At 34.8% G+C, this 11031-nt stretch overlaps 1 long non-coding RNA gene across 1 annotated transcript in view; it reads right to left on the reverse strand.

Moving 5' to 3' along the window:
• Positions 1-10699, reverse strand: part of LOC144316871 (uncharacterized) — a 207965-nt gene extending 197266 nt beyond the window's left edge. The window contains exon 1 of the long non-coding RNA XR_013382706.1: positions 10626-10699. This is a non-coding gene — a long non-coding RNA (uncharacterized LOC144316871). The remainder of the gene's footprint in view (positions 1-10625) is intronic.
• Positions 10700-11031: the final 332 nt, after the last annotated feature.

Genomic DNA, 11031 nt, shown 5'->3' on the forward strand with positions numbered 1-11031 from the left:
GCCCAAATATTAAATGATGTTGCCTATCATTCCTTTTTTTTATGCTGTTGATTACATGATTAATTTGTATTGGAGAAGAAAAAAATTCCTTCTACCTTTCTAGATTCTTGGCTGATCTAATGATTAAATTAGCATAAGATGGATTAACAAGAGAAAAGTCAATTTAATTACACACATATAGGAGCCCCAGAAGAATAGGAGACCCCAAAGCAAGCTGGGCAAGTGAGACTTATATGCCGTACTGAACTAAGGAATTGGGTAAGGACCTGGGGCTTCAAAAGAGAAGATGGTGATTCACAGGATGATTAGAAGAGTAGATGTTGGTAATTAAATGTTTGTCAGGTCACTCAGATTAAAAAAAAAAGTAGTTATCTCTTGGTCGTAGCTCTCTTTCTGGGCTAGGCCCCCTCTCTAAATTATTTTCTGGTAGTTTAAGGGAGAGGTAAAAGTTTTTCTTAGGTCTGCAGGTCTTGACTGGCTAGAGTACACATGCCAAAGCAACACATTTTGGGATGACCTATTCTAAACTACTTCATTTTAAATCTGCTAATTTTTATCACCAATACCTATTAAGGTAATGACAATCACATTTTTTTTAGTCTTATCATGTACTAGGCATTTCTCTAAGTATTTTACATGAACCAATATATTCATTCTACAGAGAAATCTTAAGAGATTGTTGTTATTCCTACCATCCTTCCTTTAAGGAGAAAAATGAGGCTCAAAGACACTAATAAATCTGCCAAAGTTTACATAGCTACTAAGTGAAAGAGTGAGGCAGCCTGGTTTCAGATGGGTTTTTATCACAATCATGTTGATAACACTTAATCATACCTAAAATCATTGTCTGACTCATTTAATATAAGCATCTTGAAAATCATGGAATTTTATTTGAGCCTGGTGGTATTTTAAATTCTTTTTAAAATGTATTCCTACTGAAAATAGAACAATTTTCTATGGCTTAATATGAGTCTTCTGTTTCCAAAATTATAATGGCCTAGAAATTGCAAAATTCTCCTGCTCTGGAACATCTAAAAAAATAATTCAAAATACTCTTTCAAACTACTAGATGAGCTTGCAGAAAATCAAGGAAATAACTCAAGTTAGGTATAATCAGGAAGTTAGGACCACAGATTTATGCTAGCAGGAATTGAAAGTTAATGTAGGAGTATATCTAGATCTCACATTACCTACAGCTTCAAAAGCAAAGAGCTGAATAAATCACATACAATAATAGCTATAGCAGAAAAAGAGACTCTATACAGGTAAATTGTAACATTAATGAAGTATCGTGTTTAACTTGGCTTTAGCACTAAGTGGAGTCTTTTTTGTAAATAAGAACTTCATTGAGACTGTGTGGTCAAATCTGGCCTTCAAATATTTTGCAGTCTAAATCTACTATATTTGTTCAGTTCGCAATACCTAAGCCAAGAATTACAAATTATATTGGACCTAAATCTTTTTCAACCAGGTACTTTGAAAAAGCAAGCCAAAAACCTACCTGGAAAAATACATACCCAACACAGGATGTCAACAAATATGGCCTCTCAATTAAACATATGCTAAAAACAAAGGAAAACAAACTACCACGAATGAGAAGAAACAGAAACAACATTACCAGAATTACAAAAGTTCCGATATTAAAAATGTTCAAAAAAGAACACTGAAGAGATATGCTTAACAAATTTAGGAAAATGAGACCAAATTGAAAATATATTAGGATAAAAAGATTACCCAAAAATAGAAAAGAAAATTAGATATATTTATTTTTTTAATTAGATATATTTAATTAAGAACTAGGGAGATGTTATTTAAAAAGTAAATATAATTAAAATTAACAATTTACTGGGGCATTAAATAGCAGTTTGACAGGGCTGAAGAGAATCAGTGAATGGGAGAAAGATCAGAAGAAATTGCACAAAATGCAGCACAGAAATAGAGAAATAAAACATATGAAGGAAAATGTTAGAGACATGGAAAATAAAGTGAGAAGATGCAAAAATATTTTTAAAATAGATACCAGGAAGAAATAATAAAACAATTATATAGAAGTAATAGTGAGAAAGATAACACCTGATAGTTTCCTAGTATTAAGTGATGAATAATGGCATTTGAAAGCCAAAGAATTCCAAACAACATAAATTAAAACAATTCTTATCTAAACAAATCATAGTGAAATTGCAAAGTACAAAAGATCTTAAAACAGCTGCAAAAAATATTAACAAAAGCATGATTAGAATGACAAATTCTCAAGAGAATAAAGGCAGCAAGTAACGAGCAAAATATATGTGCAAAATTCAGAGAGGAAGTAAGCGTCCAATTATACTTTGGTCACTCAGAATATCTATTTCCAAGAATGAAAACAAAGACATTTTCAGACAAAAACTTTAATTTAAGAACTTTTAAATGATCTAATAGAAGAAGAAGAAGAAGAAATATATTCCAGAAAGAATACCTGAAATGAAAGTGAGACTGGTAAGTAAAAAGAATAATCATGCTGCACATCTAAAGATAAATCAGTGGTGTAAAAAATAATAATTGTTTTTTTTTATTTTAAAGATTTTATTTATTTATTCATGATAGTCACAGAGAGAGAGAGAGAGAGAGAGAAGAAGAAGAGACACAGGCAGAGGGAGAAGCAGGCTCCATGCAGGAAGCCCGACGTGGGATTCGATCCCGGGTCTCCAGGATCGCGCCCTGGGCCAAAGGCAGGCGCCAAACTGCTGCACCACCCAGGGATCCCCTAATAATTGGTTTTTATTTGTAACAAAGCTGAGTTAAAATAGCAGACAACAGGTGCCCCTAGTGCCCCAAGTACCCAGGCTCCTGAACATCATTCCCTCCATTACGTAAGACATTTCCCTCCTCTTTCAGTGATTCTAGATCTAGCTTTTCTGCCTGTCAATTTGTTTCAGCCTCAGAGAAGAAAGGAAATACTGACAAGGTATTTCACCATCCCATCATCCCATCCCAAGGTATTTAAGGTCATCCCATCTTTTTATATTACTCCAGTGCTATGAAAAGAGGCTTACTTTATTAAATATTCATTTGAATGTTGATAGTAACCGCTAAAAGAATAGAAATCCTGAGTGAAGAAAACATGCAATAATAACCTCAAGTGATTTAGAGAAGTCATGCGATAAAAAAAAAAGGTGGTGGAATCATTCTGAGTAGAGAGAGGAATAAAACATGACAAATAGTACACAATGAAAATATCAAATTTAAATAAATTTATGTCATTTCAATAAATGTGCCAGGTAACACAAAATAACAATGCCTTTAACGAGACCTCTTCTACCTCCTTCAGTCTCTCTCTCTCTCTCTCTCTCTCTGTCTATCTCTCTCTTTCTCTTTCACAAATACACACACACACAGACAACCACACAAATTACGGCTAATGAGATGTAAGGAGAGCTTTGTAAGTGTCCTTGAAGGAAGAAGATGGACTTTTTCATCCATTTCTTCTTCTCCCTGGCTGAAATGAGAATAGGATAGTCAGAGCTTAAGTAGTTTTCTTGAGGTATGAGATAGAAATAATACTGAGGCTGATGGATCAACAAGATAGAAGGCAAATGGTTTCCTCACAACATGGGACTCCATACCAGCTCTGGGTTGCCTCCCTTCAGGTTTTGTTTTTACAGTTGTGACTTATCCTTGGGCATGAGGATTGCATTGTCCTGGGAAGTGGACTCAAAGCCATTTGGACAAGGAATATCTCAGTCCCAAAGACCTGGAACATTACTCTAGAAAGGGAAAGGGCCTCAGATAAACAAATCCCCTTGACTAGAAGAAAATTACTGCTAAAGAGAAGCCAGAGGTGACCACCTAAAGAAGTCCCAAGGCAAAGACTATGGTACTTGGGCCTAAAGGAACACAGAAAGCCCCAGATATTTGTGATGAGGAATAAATAAAATCAAGTAGGGAAAGTACCCAATATATAAAAACACTCCAGGCTGATGAAAACTGGGTGCCAGACAATTGTACTGAGTACAGAGTAGATACTGACCTGAGAATGACTCCTGACATCATTCCCATTACCTAAGTCCTTTCTCCTCCTCCTCTAGTGCTTCTTGCTCTAGCTTTCCTCATGTCAACATTTTTTGTTCTTTGAACCTAGGAGAGAATTGTCTTAGCTTCTGCTAAGAACACAGTCTCTTATAGGACAACACTGTAACAGAACTGTAGGGAATGTTCACCTGTGAGAAACATTTATCCTACTCCAAACTGGAGTTACTCTAAGCTAGGCCTTACAAGGCAGAGAACCACAGCTCTTCAAAACAAAAGATACACATAAATTAAGCCCTAGGCTTCTAAGAATGATTAACTGCAGTAACTAGTCCTACAAATTCAATCAGGGACAAAGCCACAGAATAAACTCTGAGATCAAACTGAATATTTTTAAAATTATACTTTGTGAAGGATTGTACTTGCCAGTCACCTTTAAATCCAGTCAGCCAGCTAATTAAATTTCCAGTTCCCAAAATATTCCCAATAAACAGAATCCAAAATAATAATGCACTTCTATATTTCCTCAGCAATTTACACAAAAACATATTTATAACAATCTCTCATGGCCAACAATAGCTTTATAAGTTCCAACTAATATCTTCGTGTGACAATAACCCACTCGAATTATTTTACCATTTGTAGTGTTTTTGCAAGGATTTATAGGCGCCATAAAAGAATTTTCTTTATAGAGTTGTCTACCAACAAATATTTCTGTTTTTCACAGAAGGAATAAGATAGGAGCTAATTTCATCCAACTTTTGAGAAATAATCAGTTCTTATCTGTATAATCTTTTAGATTATGTAATATTAGCTAAAATTGGAAGAAATACTCAGGGATTCATGTTCATGGTGAAATTTGATATCACCAAAGAGCATGATTTCTTCTTTTGGGAGACTGATTGGATTTACTGGAAATGTCATTAAGTTTCCCATAGCTAGAGTATGAGACAGTGAATTCTTGCATTATACGACACGTAGGAACCTCTTCCTCTCGAGTAACAATAGATGATTAAAGCTATAGTGCCTTAAACCTGGGAATTTACCAGACCTGTTGTTTTCCAGATTCTTGGAATGTTAGAACTGGAGACCACCTCAGGATCTCACAATTCCAATGGCATATTAGAACAATCTGAAGATCTTTTAAACTTACAGATACCCAGGAGCATCTCAGACCAGTTAAATTAAAGTATTTCAGGATAATCACTAAACCTTGGTAAATGCTTAAAGTCCCCATGTGATTCTAAGGTGCAGTCTGGTTAACATTCAGTTGTCTTTTAGCCAAATTCCTCAATTTACACAAAAAGGGATCTAGTAATTCTAGGGATCAGTTGGTGGAAACAGGTTTATTTCTTATTTCTCCTCTCATTTCCTTATTGGCTCTGCAAATAGAAATCAAAACTCTTCATCAGCTTCATACATCTGTATCCTGAAGGGGCAACTTTTAGAAGCTTCTCAGATCCCACTACACAAAGGACTTTGTATTTTAACCAAATATGAAGTCAGACTTGTGAGAATCACATTACAAGTCAGAATGCATACATGTAGAACAATAAGAGATCCAGGCACTAAAAAGAAAGCTATTCTAGAGAGCCTCTAAGATTCCTTTTCAGTATACCAATCTTTGTTCAATTTTCATCTTAAGATTCAGTTTCTGTCACATTGAGCTGATGAAAAACACAATTCAGCAGTGAGAGAAACTCTACTCTCATTATCCATGGAAGTATAGATTCAGCTCTTGCTTATCTTATAAATTAACATGTATTTATTGTGTGTTTCTGATGGACAAATCATAGTATCAGTATCATTGGATTAAGCTCTACACTAAAAGAACACGTAAGATCACTGAGTGTATGAAACAAATGAAAGAAAGTTAACTGGATTATTTTGAACTCATTCTAGGTGCTCAAAATAGTTTATGGTGATTGAGTGGTTGATTCATTACAATTCTTGCTTTTCCAACAGTCCAATATTTAATGATTCAGGTAATTTAATAAATATAAGTTAGGTTATAAAATTAGACTTTTCACTCCCCTACCCAACAGGTTTTATTTTCTATATCTTCTTGATCACTAGCCTGCCTCTGCTTAGTCCTAATTGGACGTGATGCAATGGGATATTAAAGCAATCTTCTTCATTCTACACTATCATCTCTTCTCCTATTAGTTTACCATAATCTCAAATTGTGGAAATGAAGAAAAACTTGGTTTACATGGATCAAGTCGGCTCTTCCCTCTGACAAGAAGCTTCTCCAAAGGAGAGGAACCTCTTTATTCACTCTACAGTTCTATCAAAGGGACCTATCATGGCCAGTAGTAGTCCAAATCACCTTCCTACTCTTTTCAGTGGGAAATACACATCTGTCAAGTAGAGTTCCCCTAAGAACATTAATGCTGTTCCAGGAAGTGTCTGTATCATCATAACTATTCTATAGATGAATGTTTCATATAGAGGTTTTGACATGGTGATTCTGTAGTAGTTCTGCCAACATCTGCAGAGAAACTATCATAGTGACTGGAAAATGTCTCAGGTCGTCTTAAAACTTAGGTTTTCTGACATAGTGAAGAGAAGAGGGATAATAATACTATGAGAAACTGATCCTGGAAAACTTATCTTTGATTCACCCTGGTGGTTATTTCTCAAGAATGTAACAGAGTCCCAATTACAGTCATGTTGAGACAAGTGTTTATATCCTGCATTTATATTTGTTTTCTCTGTTGTCTCTGTTTATGACTTTGTATCAATCACTACCACCCTTTTAAAAATTGTGAAACAAATAAACATATTGCAGAGTTCATTGGCTTAAGAACCTAATTTCTTTTCCTGAAAATTACATGAAACACAGTATATCCATTAATTGCTATTCAGCAATCATTTATAAGACTCAGTGCTACAATACCAACACGAGGACTAAACTTGCATGCCGCAAATGGTTCTTGATTAAGAATTTTCCTAACACACTTCTTTTTTTCCATTTTGTTACTTACTCAAAATGTATTTACCACAGATAATATTCTAATTCAAGTTGGAATTAATGGCAATCTGTCTTGGTCAACATTTCTAATTGAGAGTCTCATCATCACACATCATGGACATGTTACCTCGCTAATTGAATTTGCTATTCATTATTTCTTCATATCTTTGTCATTGTCCTTACTTTTTCATGTCCTTTTCGGTCCACTATCTTCATCCTTCTGTACCAAATTTGATACCAATCTCTTCTACTTAGTTTATTTGACTACCCCAGCAATCCAAATTTCTTCATTAAATTTCTACAGCACCTGTTCTCTATATTCTTGTTTTGACATTGTTACAATTTAATTGTGAGACATACTACAGTGCAAAGCATTCTAGCACATGATGTTAATTTTGTGACCTAGACTCTAAGTGCTATAGAAGAGATGTGAAGAGAAAGATTAATAAAAGATGTTTATGTTCTCATTTATTTCAAGCACAGATTAAAGCAGATGTTTCTAGATGTAAAATCCAGTGCTTCTTTCAACTTGGAAGTTGTGCCAACTCCTGGATAAGGATATTTTTTGCCAAGAAGCAGAGAAATGATGAGTTTCCGGTGAGTATTTCTAAGCCCCCTTTAATGGAAGCAGAAATGAAAGGCAGCAGCTGTTGATCATGCTTTATTGAGGCTGCAAATTTCATCATTTAAGCACTGAATTGATTAATTCAAAACACTACATTGAGTGTGTTTTCTGGAAATTGATGAATATGCAAATAAGAATTTGGAAGAAGTTTTACTCCTCAGAGTAATTGAAGAGGAATTTTACTGTCTGCCAATATATAGCTATCTAAAAGGTCTTGTACGGATGCAGATATTTAAGACATTACTGATGTCTGAGGTAACATAGTTGTTGAGCTACTTCTCCTAAATCCTTGCTTTTCAAATTTAAATGTGCATGCAAATCATTTGAGGATTTTGATGAAAACACAGATTCTAACTGAAAAGTCCTGGGATGGGGCCAGATTCTGAATCCCAAATAAGCTTCCAGGTGATGCAGACTGTATTTTGAGTAACAAGGCCCTAAGCCACCTTTCCCCTGCTACACAGAGGTACATTCCTCCTCCCACTTTCACTAACCTGAGAGTGCCCACTACTGTAGCTAGGAAGGTGCTGCTACATGTTCAAGGTCAAGGAAGTATATATCTACAGTACAAAGTCATTTTCAATGCATTTCCTTAAGAATTGGTGTTATAGATGGTGGCTAGGTGTAGTAGAATCATTTAGCCCATTTTCTTTATTCTTTAAACATTTATTGAGTGTTGTCTATGTGTAAGGCACAAAAATAAAGATAAATAAAATCAAGTTCATGGTTACGATGTTAGCTAGTTTCCCCTGCTCAATTTGAACTCAAGAATTTATAGCATTGTAGAGGTGTATAACATTAAGATACCAATAATTTCTTGGAATAATTTAAGGACTAACATATTTCATCTACATTATTTATGGAGTAATAAGAATTGAGTTGCTGATGCCAGGAACAATACCTGCCCCTCCCCATCTAAGGGAGGACAAAAAAAGTCTGGAAAAGAAAATCAAAGAATGTTGGTAAAAATTGCAATTGTAGTGAAAAAAATCATAATAAATGAATGATGATAATAATAATAATAATCAGAAAAATCCTGGGAATACTAGGCCCCCAAGTTATTCCTTTTCCTTGCAAAATTTCAGTGTGTCTCATTCACATACTCATTAATTCCCTGGTTCAACCAAAATTTACAACGTGCCAAATATTTTTCTGGGTCCTGGTAGGATTATGGTGAATGAAACAAGATTCCTGACTATATGGAGCTTATGGAACACAGAATGACAATATATAGTAAGTGAATTAAGAAATAGACAATAAAATATCTGAGAAGAATGAGTACTTCAAATAAGTACACAGTGTTAATAGCTGGGAAGGAGATTTTGTCAGAGGACATCTGCATGGCATTACCCACTGTCTCTGGAACAGACTTTCAATAGGATACCTCACATTCTAAGCAGGAATTCCCTGCTCATGGAGGTCATCTCCCTAAAGTTTGAGGGGTAATTCTTACACACCCCTTTTTTTAAAGAATCTTAATCCTAGTCTCTGAACAATTAAATATTTTATAACCATTTCTTCCATGACATCATCAAATAAACAGATGCATAGCAACATCCCCTGATAGCCTTAAAAATAGTTATGCAGTTAGTATTTTCTCCTTCCCCTAATATTTCACTCTATCTATAGTATAAGATGAGTGGTTTTGCATGATAAGAGAAATACAAAGTCTTATGGAAAGAAACATAAATGAGGTCAATACTAGAATTCCCTAATGGAATGAAAGAGAGATTGTGAAGACAAGACATTGACCTCGGAACAGAACAAACGAACAAGCTTTTCACAGGCAAGATGATAGAAGCATTTGGATGTCAAGATGTTGTGGACAAAGGCTTTGAAGGGAAGGGAAGTTAGCATTTGATGGATATTGTACTATGTTGGTGATATTACCAGGTACTTAGATATGCCCAATCCAAGAACGTCTTTCATATGTAATAATGCTGTTCACTAAGAGAATGAGATCCAAGACTCAAATAACTTGGAACATATCATGCTGATAAATTTCCAGATAATAGGAAAACATTATGGAAGGTAAGAAGAATCACAACCAAGAGGGCAGGTCCTTGGATCCTCAGAGATTTATGGCCAGTACTAAGTGCTATCTATGCAAATGTGCTCAACTCTATCAGATAGGTTCCTACTGCTTTCCTTTTGGGAAGTCAATTTCAGACTTCCTCTCACTCTGGTCCCTCCTCTGCCGTGATATGTTATCTAAGTGGTTTTGTACCTAATCTTAGTAATTCAACTCACTCTGAGTACACACACTATCTTTTTTAAATATCCGAATATTTCACTCCCAGTCTGTCCCATTGACATGTCTACTCACTCATGTCTGTCCTCTGACCATTAAAAGTGAATCTCCAGCAAAACTGGAGATACAATGTTAAGCTGCAGACTGGCTACATGTGAATTGATGTAGCTCCTAGGTAGATGTTTAGAGCGTTAAGTCTCTATATAGGTTATTATTCTCTTGAGCATAATGATTCAGAAAATCAAAAAGCATGTATATTGGAACTTTCTATTCACGAATGGCATTTGAATGTATTTCTAAAATTTGTTTTAAATTTATGGATTCATTATAAATGGAATGGCTGGATAGAATACAGATGTCCACTCTATCAAGGGAACTGCTCACATGTTTCAAATTCACACATAAATATTTAGAAGCTAAATCTTTGTAATTAAATAAGAGTTCCCACAGAAAGCATTCAGTAGTTTTCTTTAGATTTTTATTATTATTATTATTCAACAATAATGGTCCATACCATAGGCCAAAAGCTGTTTTTCTTTTTTCCATTTAAGGTTTCCATTTATTTGATTACTATATGTGTACAAATGGAAAATACCCAAAATACATAAATGATATAAATAATTCAGAGATGAAGCTCTTTTTCTGTTCAAAATGTCATTATTTTTCCTAATTTAAATGAATTGATATGTAAATGTAGTTTCTATTATCTAAAGTAAACATGATTCTAGCATAAACAATATTAGCATTTAAGATAATAATAGCTGCCTTACCTGCCTCAAACTTAGACTCAAACATATTCATCTTTTCACCATTGAACATATATGTACTGAGTGCTGATTATGTGTCAAGCACTGCAGTAGACTAATTTTGTCACAAGACTGTAAACTTGAATGTTTCCTTTGTGAAGTAATTAAAATTCTATACTACTTGCTTAGCCAGTATTCTCCCTAACTCACAATGCAGCCTTTCAAGGTAGGTATTATTCTTGTTTTGCCAATCAGGAGACAGACTCAGACAAGTTAGGATGTTTGCCCAAATCCATTCAGATCATGAATATCAGGAGTTCCATTCAGTTGGTTTGAACTCTAGATTTTATCTTTTCAAGACCCTTGCTCTATCTACTTCAGCACATGGCCCCACACACTTTCATCTGTATGACCATTTCTTGCATCAGTA

Source organism: Canis aureus, chromosome 7 (genome assembly GCF_053574225.1).
Source record: "Canis aureus isolate CA01 chromosome 7, VMU_Caureus_v.1.0, whole genome shotgun sequence".
NCBI lineage: Eukaryota > Metazoa > Chordata > Mammalia > Carnivora > Canidae > Canis > Canis aureus.